Below are 15,059 nucleotides of genomic sequence, written 5' to 3' on the forward strand. Positions count from 1 at the left end.
TATTCTTCAGAGCGGTTAGCAGAGATTTACATCCAAGAGATTGTTCGCCTGCATGGTAGAAAGGTACTCAGTTTACTACGCAGTTTTGGAGAGCCATACAGCGAGAGTTGGGTACTCAGGTTGAGTTGAGCAAGCTTTTCACCCTCAGACGGATGGGCAGTCCGAGCGCACTATTTAGATATTGGAGGACATGTTGCGCGCTTGTGTTATTGATTTTGGGGGTTCATGGGATTAGTTTTTACCGCTCGCGGAGTTTGCATATAACAACAGTTATCAGTCGAGTATTCAGAGGGCTCCGTATGAGGCTTTATATGGGAGACGGTGTAGATCTCCAGTTGGTTGGTTTGACCCGGGCGAGGCTAGGCTCTTGGGTACAGACTTAGTGCAGGATGCCTTGGACAAGGTGAAGGTGATTCAGGAGCGGCTTCGTATAGCGCTATCAACACAGAAGAGTTATGCTGACAGGAAGGTTCGTGATGTGTCTTACATGGTTGGGGAGAAGGTTCTACTGAAGGTTTCACCCATGAAGGGTGTTATGAGATTTGGGAAGAAAGGTAAATTGAGTCCTCGGTTCATTGGGCCTATTGAGGTGCTTCAAGGACTGGGGAGGTGGATTATGAGGTGGCTTTGCCACCTAGCTTGTCGAGTGTGCATCCGGTATTCCATGTTTCTATGCTCCAGAAGTATATTGGTGATCCGTCTCATGTTTTGGATTTCAGCACGGTTCTGTTAGACGGTGACTTGACTTATGATGTGGAGCCAGTGGCTATTTTAGGGCGTCAAGTCCGAAAGTTGAGATCACAGGATATAGCTTCAGTGAAAGTGCAGTGGAGAGGTCGGCTCGTGGAGGAGGCTACCTTGGAGACCGAGCAGGATGCGGAGCAGATATCCTCACCTATTTGAGGCTTCAGGTATGTTTCTTGACTCGTTCGAGGACGAACGTTTGTTTAAGAGGGGGAGGATGTAACGACCCAGCCGGTCGTTTCATGAGTTACAGCCCCGTTTTCCCCATTTCTGCTTCTGTATGTGTTGTTCAGCTATATTTCATCGTATCGTGTTGGTTGGTTCAGGTTCGGAGTTTTTTTGGGAGGGATATGAGACACTAGTCTCTTAAGTTGGCCATTTAGTTGGAAAAGTCAACCGGAAGTTGGCTTGCGGGTAAATGATCTCTGAATCGGGTTTTTATGGTTCGGATAGCTTCGTTAGGTGATTTGGGACTTAGGAGCGTGATCCAAATGTGTTTTGGAGGTCCGTGGTAGATTTAGGCTTGAATTGGCGAAATTGGAATTTTGGCATTTTTCAGTAGGTAGTGGAAATCTTCATATCGGGGTCGGATTGGAATTCAGTAAATTGGAGTAGGTCCGTTGTGTCATTTGTGGAGTGTGTGCAAAATTTCAGTTCATTAGGATGAGGTTTGATAGGTGTTTGGATCGGTTGCGGAATTCGGAAGTGTTGAAATCCTTAGGCTCGAATCTGAGGGTGATTTGATGTTTCGATGTTGTTTTGAGTGTTCTGAAGGTTGGAATAAGTTTGAATAGTGTTATGTGACTTGTTGGCATGTTTATTTGAGGTCCCGAGGGCCTCAGGATGGATTTGGATGGTTGGAAGAAGGTTTGGAATTGGAGTGGAGTTGCAGAATTTTTCTGCTTCTGTTGTTTCCGCACCTGCGGATCGGGGACCGCAAGTGCGATGATCGCAGGCGTGTGATGATGGTCACAGGACCGGATGGTTAACCGCACTTGCGAGCCCGCAGGTGCGAGGCCTGGGGCGCAGACGCGGAAGTTGGTTCCCGTAAGTGAAAACCGCAGAAGCGGAGAATTTCTGCAGAAGCGGTAGCGCAGCTGCGCTTATGGGACCGCAGGTACGGAATCCCTGGAGCAGAAACTATAAAAACTTCCCATCGCGATTTTCAGCCTTATTTCACCATTTGTGTACAGACTTGGAGCTTTTTGAGAGGATTTGAAGAGGGATTCGAAGGATATCGATTGGAGGTAAGGTTTTTGAACTCAATATTCGATTCTATGGTGATTTCTAACTGATTAGACATGAAATTAGTGGAATTTAAAGGTTAAAATTGGAGAATTGGGGCTTGAAATTGGAGAGTTTAAATTGGTGATTTGAGGGACCATTTAGGTTCGATTTTGATGTTCTTGGTATGTATAGACTCGTGGGAGGATAAGAATTCTAGTGATGTGATTTTTATCGAATTCCGAGACGTGGGCCCGGAGGTCGGGTTTGGCCAATTTCGGAATTTTCGAGTTGATTGATTATTTTCGCTTAGGCTTTGTTCCTTTAGCCTATATTGATGTTATGATTCTGATTTTGGATAGATTCGGGGCGAGTTGAGGCCGAGTCGAGAGGCAAGGGCATCGCTGAGTAGAGTTTCATCTGGTTTGAGGTAAGTAACGATTGTAAATCTAGACCTGAGGGTATTAAACCCGGAATTTCGTACTGTTTTGGTAAATGAGGCGACGCACATGCTAGGTGACGGGCGTGTGAGCATGCACCGGTAGGGATTGTGACTTGGTCCGTCCTGTAGTAACTGTAGAGTTGCTTATCTTGACAACCTCTATATGATATCTATGTGTTTTAGAAATGAATCTGTCAATTGGGCTGAATGCCATGTTTGGGGCCTTGTGCCGAACTGTTTGAACCCTCAGGGGTATTTTACTACTTTCCTCACACTATTTTCATTCGAAAGCATATCCTCAGTCATGATTTCTACATGTTAACTTTTGATTTAGTTTCATTACTGTGTTTTAGAATATTTGATAATTGTTTGGACTAAGTTCCCTGATTTTTCACTGAAATGCCCGAGTAGCTGTGAGGTTGATGACTGAGAGGCCGAGGGCCGGAAGTGAGGATTATATATATATATATATATATATGGATCGGGCTACACGCCGCAGCGATATTTATATGTATATGGATCGGGCTGCACGCCACAGCGATATGATGGATCGGGCTGCACGCCGCAGCGATATAGCGCTTGGGCTATAGGAGCCCCTCCGGAGTCTGCACACCCCCAGTGAGCGCAGTCGACTATATATATTTACGGATCGCGCTGCATGCCGCAGCGGTTATTATTATGAGATATCTATTGAGCGGGAGTGCTGAGAGTGAGTGCTGATTGAAGAGAGTTAAGTCACGAGTTACTAAGAGACTTGCCCGAGAGGCTATATATATATGATTGATACTTTGTCCGAGGGGCTTGTTTATAGAACTTACTGTTTTCACCCTTGTTTTATGCTGAGCCTCTATTGAAAAATATTGAACAAAGGTTTTTAATTAATTTTCATTGAATCTGGAGTTTTATGAGATGTTTGGAAATTGAACTAAGGATTTGACTTTGATATTTCTATTGAGATTCTATGTTAGATTATGTATATGATTTAAATGTTCGTCACTGCACTCAGCCTTTATTTACTTTGGTTACTTACTGAGTTGGCGTACTCACGTTACTCCCTGCACCTTGTGTGCAGATTCAGGTGCTCGAGCATCGGAGTGAGAGCTTCCAGCAACTTCTGAGTATTTCCGGAGATAGCAAGGTAGCTGCACGGCATTCGCAGCCCTGCCTTTCTCCTTCCTATCCTTAGTGTTATTTATTTCAGTCTTTTCTTGTAATGAGTAGACAGTACTGGACCTTATCTTAGTGGCTCATGACTTGTGACACCAGGATCGGGCAGTGTGGATGTATTTGTGTATTTGTTTTCTTCCGCGTATTCTGTTATATTAAATGATAGACTTGTGTTCATAACTGATTTGGAACTAAATTTACAAAAGACCTTTATGTATTAGTGTTGAATCGGCTTGCCTAGTACTAGGATAGGCGCCATCACGACCGGGGTGGTTTGGGGTCGTGACAGGTTGTTTATTTAATTATGTTCTTAATTATTTTGCTTTGTAGCTAACAGTGAAATACTACTTACGAATCTAGAGTTCAACTCGAAAGTGAGAATTCTAGATTGCATATTTGATTAAATAGCACAAGTGCTTGAACTCGGGCACCGGGGAACAGATTCGCAATTAAGATACAAATATACCTAATTGTGTTGCTTGGTTGAGATACATGAAGTGTAAATGCGTTCTTGTTAGTCTTAATTTCATAGACATATAGGTATTAAGTTAGCTTGAATAGGCGAGTGAAAACTCGACTGATTATTACGAGTAACATCAACCCTATCAATCAACAAACCAAATAAATCAATTAGTCAGTTTAAGCCAAGAACACAACAAGATTGTTAGCTAGCCTATGACCCTAGAATTTCTTCTCCTACTAATTTTTATCCGAAATTGCCTAAGTGTTGTAGCCGATCTATAGCTATTTCATTACTTGATACTCTACTCACTACTTTATTACTTGACGACCACATATACTTGCGTGTGTGTGTTTGGTTGCAACAAGTTTTTGTCGGGGACTTAGAAATTAGCTACTTATCTGAGTTAAGCTATTATTAGATATTTTTTCAAGTTTTAATTTTGAGTTTGCCTTATTTGTGTTAACGCAGGCTCTTCTCTTGAATGCGTAGGAATAGAAGCGCAAAAACAATCCGCTTCCTCTTGATCCTGAAATCGAACGAACACTTCATTGGGTGAGGAGAGAAGTCAAATCTAGAACTAAGAAGACAAAGTCGCAGAGGAGCTAGATTCTTGGGTTCCAACAATGGAATGGCGAGACTCTTCGTCAAGCTTGGGAAAGATACAAGAAGCTACTCAGAGACTGCCCACATCACTGTCAGATTGATGAGGTGTTGGGTCACACTTTCGTTTATGGGTTGGACGAGAGATCAAAGATGAATCTTGACTCAGCTTGTGGGGAAAGTTGCATGGCAAGGCCGTATAGTGAAATCCAACTCTTGCTAAACAATTTTACTGCTAATGATAATAATTGGCAGGGAGATGGGGAATCACGAAGAGCACTTAAACAGTAAGCAACTGGTGTAATTGAGCTTGATGACTTCTCAGCCATGAGGCAGATATAGCAAATTGGCAAATCAAATGAATAGAATGACAATGAACCAAACACAACAGATGCAACATGTACAACAGATGTCTACTTGTTGCGAATTATGTGGTGATAGACACACGAATGACATGTGCCCCACGAATCTTGAATCTATATAATATGTGGGGCAGTAGAGCAGAGGTCCATTAAATTAGCATGCACAATATGGGAACACTTACAACCCAAATTGGAAGAATCATCCTAACTTATTCTAGGTGGAAATCAGACGACACAGAATCATTATAGGCCCCAAGGAAATTTTAATCAACCTCAGAAGCCACCCCAGCAAGTAAAGAAGAGTATTAATGACTTGTTGAAGAAGTTGTTGCGTGACAATCAACAACTCAGGACCGATTTTAGAAATCTTGATAGAAAAATGGGACAGTTAGCGTCAAATCAAAATACTAGGCCTGTAGGTGCTCTTCCTAATGATACAGAGAAGAACCCTCAAGTTAATGCAGTCACACTTGGAAATGGGAGGGAATTGAAAGAACCTCCAAGAAGATAAGGGATAAGCATACACCTGAGGAGAAGTTGATTCCTAAGGCAACACACGAGTCAAAGAAAGATGATGAAAGTTCAGAGCCAGTGAATGCTGCAAGGCCACCACCACCTTTCCCCTAAAGATTAAAGAAGAAGAATGATGATTGCATGTTCAACAAATTTCTCTCTATGTTGAGCCAAGTTCAATTGAATATTCCATTAATGGATGTACTTCGCGAAATTCCAAAATATGCTAAGTACAATAAGATATAGTGGCTCACAAGAGGAGATTGACTGAATTTGAGATAGTTGCACTTACTAAGGAGTGCACTTCGACGGTCCAAAACATGCTCCATCAAAAGCTTAAGGACCCTAGCAGCTTCACCATCCATGTGCGGATTGGTAATATTGATGTGGGCCGTGCTCTTTATGATTTGGGGGCGAGCATAAATTTGATGCCCTTGTCCGTGTTCAAGAAATTGGGTCTGGGAGCTCCGAGACCAACCACTGTGATGTTGCAACTAGCCGATAGATCCATAGCCTACCCTGAAGGAGTGATTGAAGATGTGTTGCCGCAAATTGGGAAATTCATCTTCCCAGCGGACTTCGTTATCCTAGATTATGAGGCTGATGAACAAGTTCCAATCATATAGGGATGACATCTCTTGGCTACAGGTGATGCAATTATTAATGTGAGAGAGGGAAAAATATTTATGAGGGTGGACAACGAGGAAGCAGTTTTCAATATCTACAAGGCGATCCATCTTACCCGCCATTATGAGGAGCTTTCTAGGATATCTGTTGTGGAGGTGGATAAGCAACTTATCAACATGAGTGTATATCTAGACGATTCTTAATAGAAAGTACCCAGGTTGTTCGATATCTTGGAGATTGATGACGAGGTTGAGGAGATGATGCATGTACATGTGTCTACCTGCAGGGATTAAATCCCTTTGAGCCCCTAGATAGGCCATGTGGGCCTCCACCAAAGTCGTCGATTGAAGAGGCTCCAAAATTGGAACTTAATCCCTTGCCTCCTCACCTTCAATATGTTTATTTGGGTGGTTCTGACACTCTATCTATTATTGATTCCTCTGACTTGTCTAAATTGCTAGAAGAAAAGCTGCTAAGAGTGATGCATGAGCACAATCGAGCAATTGGGTGGACGATGTCTGACATTAGAGGCATTAGTCCGGCCTTCCGCATGCATAAAATTATCATAGAGGAAGGCACAAGCCAAGTGTAGAGCACCAATGCCGCCTAAATCCAATCATAAAGAGGTGGTAAGAAAAGAAGTGATTAAGTGGCTTGATGCAGGCATTGTATTTCCAATCTCTGATAGCAAATGGGTAAGCCTCGTCCAATGTGTGCCTATGAAGGGGGGGATGACTGTAGTGGTTAATGAAAATAATTATTTGATTCCCACAAGAACTGTGACTGGGTGGAGAATTTGCATAGATTATAGAAAATTAAACAATGCCACCCGCAAGGACCACTTTCCCCTCCCTTTTATTGACCAAATGCTTGATAGATTAACTGGACAGGAATACTATTGTTTCCTAGATGGCTATTCGGGGTATATTCAGCTTGCTATAGCCCCAGAGGACCAAGAGAAGACTACATTTACATGTCTCTATGGCACGTATGCGTTTAAGAGAATGTCATTTGGTCTCTGTAATGCACCTGCGACTTTTCAAAGGTGTATGATGGCTATTTTTACTGCCATGGTTGAAAGATTTGTAGAAGTGTTCATGGATGACTTTTCTGTGTTTGGGTATTCTTTGATCATTGTTTAATGAACCTTGATAAAGTGCTTGCCAGGTGTGAAGAGACAAACTTGGTGCTAAACTGGGAGAAATGCCATTTCATGGTACGCGAAGGTATAGTCTTGGGGCACAAGGTGTCCAAAAATTGGTTGCAGGTGAACAAACCAGAGGTGGAAGCGATCGAAAAATTTCCCATACCGACATCCATCAAGGGCATTCGTAGTTTCTTGGACCATGTAGGTTTTTATCGCCGTTTCATTAATGATTTTTCAAAATTTTCTTCTCCTCTGTGCAGGCTTCTTGAGAAAAATATCCCCTTCCAATTTGATGATGCTTGTTCGAAAGAATTTGAGGAGCTGAAGAAAAGATTGGTGACTGCGCCAATTATCATTGCCCCGGATTGGGCGCATCCCTTTGAGTTAATGTGCGATGCGAGTGATATCGCAATTGGAGCTGTTTTGGGGCAAATGAAGGATAAAAAGTTTCACTCCATTTATTACGCGAGCAAAACTCTGAATCCATCCCAGATAAACTACATTGTTATTGACAAAGAGTTGGTTGTAGCGGTATGGGCATTTGACAAGTTCAGATCTTATCTAGTGGGAACCAAAGTCATCGTCTACATAGATCACTCAGCTATAAGGTATTTGTTTAAAAAGAGAGACGCCAAACCGAGGCTAATTCGATGGGTCCTCCTCTTGCAAGAATTTAACTTAGAGATCCGAGACCGAAAAGGAATAAAGAATCAAGTGGTTGATCACTTGTCTAGATTAGAAAATCAAACCATGTAGCTGGGGGGGCGGGGGGGTTGATCAAAGATACCTTTCCAGATGAGCAGCTATTAGTCGTTACCTCGAGTGCAGCCCTGTGGTATGCAGACTATATGAATTTTATTGCAAGTAGGGTGATGCCACAAGAATTGACACCAGATAATAGAAGAAGATTTCTGCATGATGTGAGGCTCTACATATGGGATGAGCTATTCCTATATAAGCATTGCGTAGAGCATTTAGTACGAAGATGTGTTCCGGAGGAGGAGATGAGTGCAATATTGCATGACTGTCACGCTTCTCCATATGGAGGTCATCACAGTGGGGATAGAACCGCCAAAAAAGTGCTGCAATCGGGTTTCTATTGGCCAAAATTAGTAAGGATGCATTTGCATGAGATGCCTTTGCAAAATATGTGTCTAAGTGGGTGGAGGCCATTGGTCACGAAGAAGCATGAGATGCCTTTGCAAAATATTCTGGCATTTGAGATCTTTGATGTTTGGGGGATTGATTTTATGGGACCGTCCCACGCTCTAATGGGCATAGATACATCTTCTGGCGGTCGACTATGTGTCTAAGTGGGTGGAGGCCATTGATCTTCCTACTATTGACGCAAAGGTAGTGGTAAACTTTGTCAAAAAGCACATCTTCACACGCTTTGGGACTCCAATGGTATTGATAAGTGAAAGAGGAACTCACTTCTGTAGCAAGTTGTTGAATAACGTTCTAGCTAAGTATGGAGTTAAGCACAAGGTTGCAACCACCTATCATCCCCAAACGAGTGGTCAAGTGGAAGTGTCATACAGAGAGGTGAAGCAAATTCTAGAAAAACAGTAAGTGGAAATAGGAAGGACTGGGCCGGAAATCTTGACGACGCATTATGGGCGTATCGAACTGTATACAAGATCCCCATAAGAACTTCTCCGTATAAGTTGGTTTATGGGAAGGCGTTCCACTTGCCCGTCGAGCTTGAACACAAATCCTATTGGGCGATTAAAGATCTAAATATTGATATGGGCTTAGCTGGAGAGAAGAGGTTGTTACAGCTCAACGAGCTTGATGAGTTTCGATTACACGCGTACGAAAATGCCAAATTGTATAAAGAAAAGACCAAGAGGTGGTATGATAAGCACACCCAACATCGCAAGTTTTAGCCAGGTCAAGAAGTTCTCTTATTGAATTCGAGGTTGAAGCTTTTCCCTGGAAAGCTTAAGCCTCAATGGGCAGGTCCTTTCGTAGTTGTTAGTGTGAAACCTCATGGAGCAGTGGAATTGCGTGATATGAATTCAAGTGGTACCTTCTTGGTAAATGGGCAGAGAGTAAAACACTATTGGGGTGGTGACATTGCACATCACAAGACCTCGGATTGGCCGATGCTTGAAAAATGTGTTGAGTCGTGCCGCGACGTTAAATCAGGCGCTTGTTGGGAGGCAACCCAATTTTTAATGCTTTCGTAGCTTAGATTTTCATTTTTTTAGTCAGAGTAGACTAGTTTTTTTTTTGTTTTCTTTGAAGTTATAGAGTTCATAGGCGGGAATGGTATGGGGTGTATAATGTATGTATTAAATGCTCGGGCTGGGGGATGTTTAGTCAAAATAATAACAATAATAATAATAATAATAATAATAATAATAATAATAATAATAATAATGATTTTCAGCGAACTAGCCGCCAGGCCAACGCCCCACGCTGCCTGGGGCGCAGTTTATAGAAGCATCACAGCCCCAGCGCTATGCTTAGCACAGCGCGCTGGGCTGGGGTCACCAGGTAAGGTAAAAAAATCTTTCTTTTTCATTTTCTTTAGACCCAACACCCACTAATCCGACCCAACTACCATCTATACTCACATACTAACCCATACCCAATTACCCAAACCACTCCCCTACCTAAATTAAAATAACTCTAACCCAAAACTTCACTCTCTCTCTCTCCTCGTAACTCTCATACACATCCCTCGACTCTGTCTCTCTCCCCGCTTCTATCTCTCATTCTCTCTCAAGTACTCCAATTTTTGTTGCTCACTTTCATCTCAAGACTTAAAGGTATGTTCTTCTTGTTATCTCTTTTCTTGTATTTTGCAATTTTTTTAGTGTATTTCTAGTTCCCCTTCTGAAACGACCCCAATCCCCTAGGTCTCTTATATATGTTATGTTGCTATGGTGGTCTTAATATGCACAAAATTTGTTGCAAATATTGGTTGTGAAGTTGTATATGAAGTAGTAACCTACCATTTCTTCTACTACATTTAAATTTGGGAGGGCCACTATGTTCCACCATTATTGGAAAAGAAAAGAGAAACAAAATTGATGCCCACAATATGTTTGCTAAAATGCTTGAAAGAGTGAATTGAACACCGGTGAAGTTTGAGTAGCCGAGTTTAGTTGTATATGATGTTGGGAAAAATGTGGGGTGTTTGGGGGTAGTTACCTAATCCAAAGCTCGTGCTCCATGTCACCATATCATAATCACACCACCCACACCTTGTCTCCTGTGTAGTCTATCTTGTAGACTCTAGTAAGAAGTAGTTAGTGTAATACTAGTTGTAGTAAGTTGGACCCCAGCATTGTGTGCTTGCAATACGGCTAAGTTATGGCCATGTTCGACTACTTGAATTGTGTGGCATGGGGAAATCTTGAGTACCTGTCGCCTTGTGATGCAACTTTGGTGCACTTTGAACCACTATTGTTAGTAGATTATATATAGCTTTTGGTTTTTAGTGTGGGGTCATATTTGCCTCTCACGATGACTTTGAGTGAATTTCTTGATTCATTCTCACATTTGTGTTTATCGTGTGTAGGTTTCTATGGCTCGTGACAGTGATGCCGAAGGAAAATGAGTGGGAAAGTCCTCCACTATTGCTCCCCCTCCCAAAAAATGCAAGCAAGGTGAAGGTTCTTCCCAGCAAGCTAAGGGAAAGCAGGTCGACGAGGGCGCCATGGGTATCACAACCATGGTTTGATCTAGTTCGTGAAGATGCCATCCAATGGCATAATAACTTTGCGACATATGGGAGATACGCCTCCAAAATGGGGATTAATGTGAAAGCTCTTGAAAAGTGCTTCCCAAATGTGCTGGCCCGGTTGGTAGAGATGAAGATGGATATGTTCGTAAAATGCCCGATCCATGCAAATTTGAGCATGGTGCGAGAAATGTTTGCCAATTGGAACGCGAACTTGTTCTAGTCATGGGTCCGAGCAAAGGAGATACCAATAGATAGGCGATCCTTGTGTGAATTTTTGGGAGTTGATATCCCTAACCCACAGAGGCTATAAAAGTTCGTCAAAATCCCAAGCTACCAGGCGATACGTCGCACTCTTTGTGCCGTTGATTATAATGTGAAGTGGACATGGACTTAGGGAGATGTCCACCTTGAGATGATTTGTTTTTTTCTGATGATTGGGTGACCCATCAATGTGGGTGAGATCATGTTATGGGATATGGCCCGCACCCGCTTTGGGCAAAGGATCAAAAGGTTCTTCTTTGGAAACCTCCTGACGCAGTACATGCTCTCCCATGGGGTACCGGAGTACCCCAGCTATGATGAGGTAGTGGAGGCACCAATGGCATTACTAGACATTACATCCTTCCTGGAGTCTACATCAAAGCTAAGTCAGGCTACACGGAATGAGAGAGACGAAAACTTCAACAGTTATCTTTATAGTTCCCTCAATGTGATAATGAGCAGGCTAGGGGTGTCGGATGAGGATCGTATGCATCTACGCAATGATCTATCCAGTTCTTCCAAGGAGATGTTGGGAATTGCACCAGGCAGTTATATTCACCCGTCTGAGGACGAGAACACGTACAAAGGATCCGATGATGAGGATGAGGTTGGTGATGAAGTCACGGGGCCCATGGCTTTTGTGCCCCTAGAAGCGGATGATAATGATGAGCCCGGAGTTGTGGCTGGTGGGCATTCTGAGGAGGAGGAATCCAACTAGCAGGGAGTTCTTTCTTTCCACCTTACGTTATTTTGAATTTGTTTATGCATCGGGGACTATGCATCATTTAGGTGTGAGGTGGGGGAAATACTTCCTGACTTGCGATTGTATAAAAAATTTAAATCTTTTAATTTTGTTTTAGCTTAGTTCAGAACTCACATAGTCTAATTAGTTTGTTTATTAAAAAAAAATTGAAAAATCTTGGACTTTCCCCATGATGGATCTGTTGGACAATTTTCTTGAGGGATTAAAGTCCGATTAAAAATACCAAAAAGATTTTCTTTTGTTTTTATTAGGATAGTTAGGTAGCCTTGGTTTTTCTTTGGACGCCGGTTCTTTTCTATGGGTGTATCTCGAACCGGATGTTTTGTTTTTTATTTTTATTTTTTGGAGTAGGATAGGAAGAAAACTAAGGTGTTTTGAGATACCTGTTGACATGTCTGGTGCTGGCACATTAAGTTATGGCATGCGCTCTGTCTTCCTGAATATTTGATTTGAATTGTAATGCCTAAGTAAATTAAGTAGCCTACTCTGTGACGCCTTTTTCTCTGTTGTTTTACTAGTATTACACCTAGTGCATTATCGCTTAAAAATTCTCAACTAGCTATGCTGCTTAACTTGAGAGACGAACAGAACCGTCTTGATTTAGTCATGTGAAATGTGTGTGTAAGGATTCGTGATATTTTGTGCTATCGTGTGTAGTCTAGAACTTGCCCTGTGTGTTATCGAAGCAAAATCGTTAATTTGTGCTAGTCTAGGAGATGGCGTAGGCATTTCTTGCTTGATCATAGAGGTGCTTGTCACTGACAATAAAAAAAATTTGTTGCTAGCCCCTTTGAGACTATAGACCTTTTTTTGGCACCCACACTACAAGTCCTATCCCTATTTTGTTCTTATTGTTGAACCTTCACCTCCTAAGGTACTTAGTCGCTAAAAGAAGTAAGGTGAGAGATTGGGGAAAAGCTGTAACGAGCCGGTCGGTCATTTTAAGAATTTAAGCTCTGTTCAGCGGCATAAGGTCTTGAACAGCTTCGTATTATGATTTATGACTTGTGTGCGTGGTCGAGTTCAGTTATCGGATGATTCGGAGTCAAATTGGAAGAAGGATTCTAGTTTAGGAAGCTTAAGCGGTGAGAGTTGACCGGAATTTTGACTTTGTGTGAACGGCTCCAGAGTGGCTTTTGGATGATATTAACAGCTCCGTTTGGTAATTTTGGACTTAGGGGCGTGTCCGGATTGTGTTTTGGAGGTCTGTAGCTGATTTAGGCTTGGAATGGCGAAAGTCAAATTTAAGAGATTTTGATCGAAAGTGGACTTTTTTATATCGGGGTTGGATTCTAATTCTGGAAGTTGGAATAGGTCCGTAATTTTGAATATGACTTGTGTGCAAAATTTGGGATCAATCGGACGTGGTTTGATAGGTTTCGGCATCGGTTGTAAAAATTTGAAGTTTCAGGTTCATTAAGTCTAGATTGGAGGGTGATTCCTGTTTTTAGCGTTGTTTGACGTGATTTGAAGGCTCGACTAAGTTTGTATGGTGTTTTAGGAGTTGCTGGTATGTTTGGTTGAGGTCCCGGGGGCCTCGGGAGTGTTTAGGGGTGAGTTTTGAGCGAGTCCGGGCATTTCGACACTCTAATGTTGTTCTGGAACGTTGGAAGTGTCGCATAATTCTATGTGCTGAGGCACACTTTTGAGTGTTGTAGCAGATGAAAAAGTTCTGCAGCATACAAAAAAGTGCGGACCGCAGAGGAAAAGTGCGGACCGCACAACTTTGTCTGCGGCCGCACTTCTGGTGATTCCGCAGGTTCGCTGGTCCGACTTCGGAAGGTTATATCTTTTGATCTACAAGGAATTTAGAGATGATTCAAAAACTAAAGTTGTAGCCATCCATGTCAAGCTTCCGGAAGGATAAAGAAATCATCATTTGGAAATCTGTAGAGAAAGTTATGCTCAAAATACTGAAGCCTGGTATGCACAAGTTGCAAAAGTGCGGCCGCACAATTTTGAACTGCGGCCGCAGAAGCTAGGATGTGCGACCGCACTTGGAATTGTGCAGACCGCACATTGAGAGGTCAGATTGGGTACTATATAACCGAGGTTTAGGGTATTATTTCATTTTTGGACTTTGGGAGCTCGGTTTGAGACGATTTTTCGTGGGCTTTCCAAGAAATTCATCGGGGCAAGTGATTCTAACTCGGATTTGGTTAATATACATGAAAATATCATTGATTTCATCATTTAAATAGTACTTTGAGATGAAAATTTGGGAAAAATTGTAGATACTTCATAAACTATAAATTGGGGATTTGATGGTCGGGTTGTGATCGGAATTGACTAATTTTGGTGTGGTTGGACTCGTGGTTGATTGGGTATTCGGATTTTGTGACTTTTACCCGATTCTGATATGTAGGCCCGGGGCCCGGCTTTTGTGTTGACTTTTGACTTAAAGCTTAGTATTTTCTTATGGAATTGATTCCTTTAGCTCGTGTTGATTGTATCGAATTATTTGTGGCTAGATTTGGGCCATTCGGAGTCAGAAAATCGTGGAAGAAGTATTCTTACTGATTGATTGGGCTTGGTTCGAGGTAAGTATCTTGCCTAACCTTGTGGGGGGAACTACCCCTTAGGATTTGAGTCTCCTATGCTAATTGTAGTCCGTGTACGCGAGGTGACGAGTGCGTGCTCGGACTTATTATTGGAAAGTTGTCCTTTTAGGGTTCTTAGGTCCTTATATTCACTGAGTATGAAGTTGTTCTTGATAAGATTGAGTTTCCTATTTACTAGTTTCACTTCTACATGCTTTAATTGGAATTAATTACTTTATGATTCACTCTTATTGCCTATTTGACTTAACTGAAGATTTTTACCTCTTCTATTGTCATGCTATCTTTTCATAACTTCTTGTCGTTATTTGAAATCGTTATTATCTCATCATGTTAATTGTTTAGTCTTAACTGAGGTTATGATTATCTTTTCGTTGTTTATCCTTGATTGAATTTGTTGTATATTCTTCGTAATTGCCCAACCTTAAAAGAAGTTTAGATATCACATATCTTAGTTGACAGGTCCTTAATTATTTGACTCGTGTTAACTC

Source organism: Nicotiana attenuata, unplaced genomic scaffold (genome assembly GCF_001879085.1).
Source record: "Nicotiana attenuata strain UT unplaced genomic scaffold, NIATTr2, whole genome shotgun sequence".
Lineage (NCBI taxonomy): Eukaryota > Viridiplantae > Streptophyta > Magnoliopsida > Solanales > Solanaceae > Nicotiana > Nicotiana attenuata.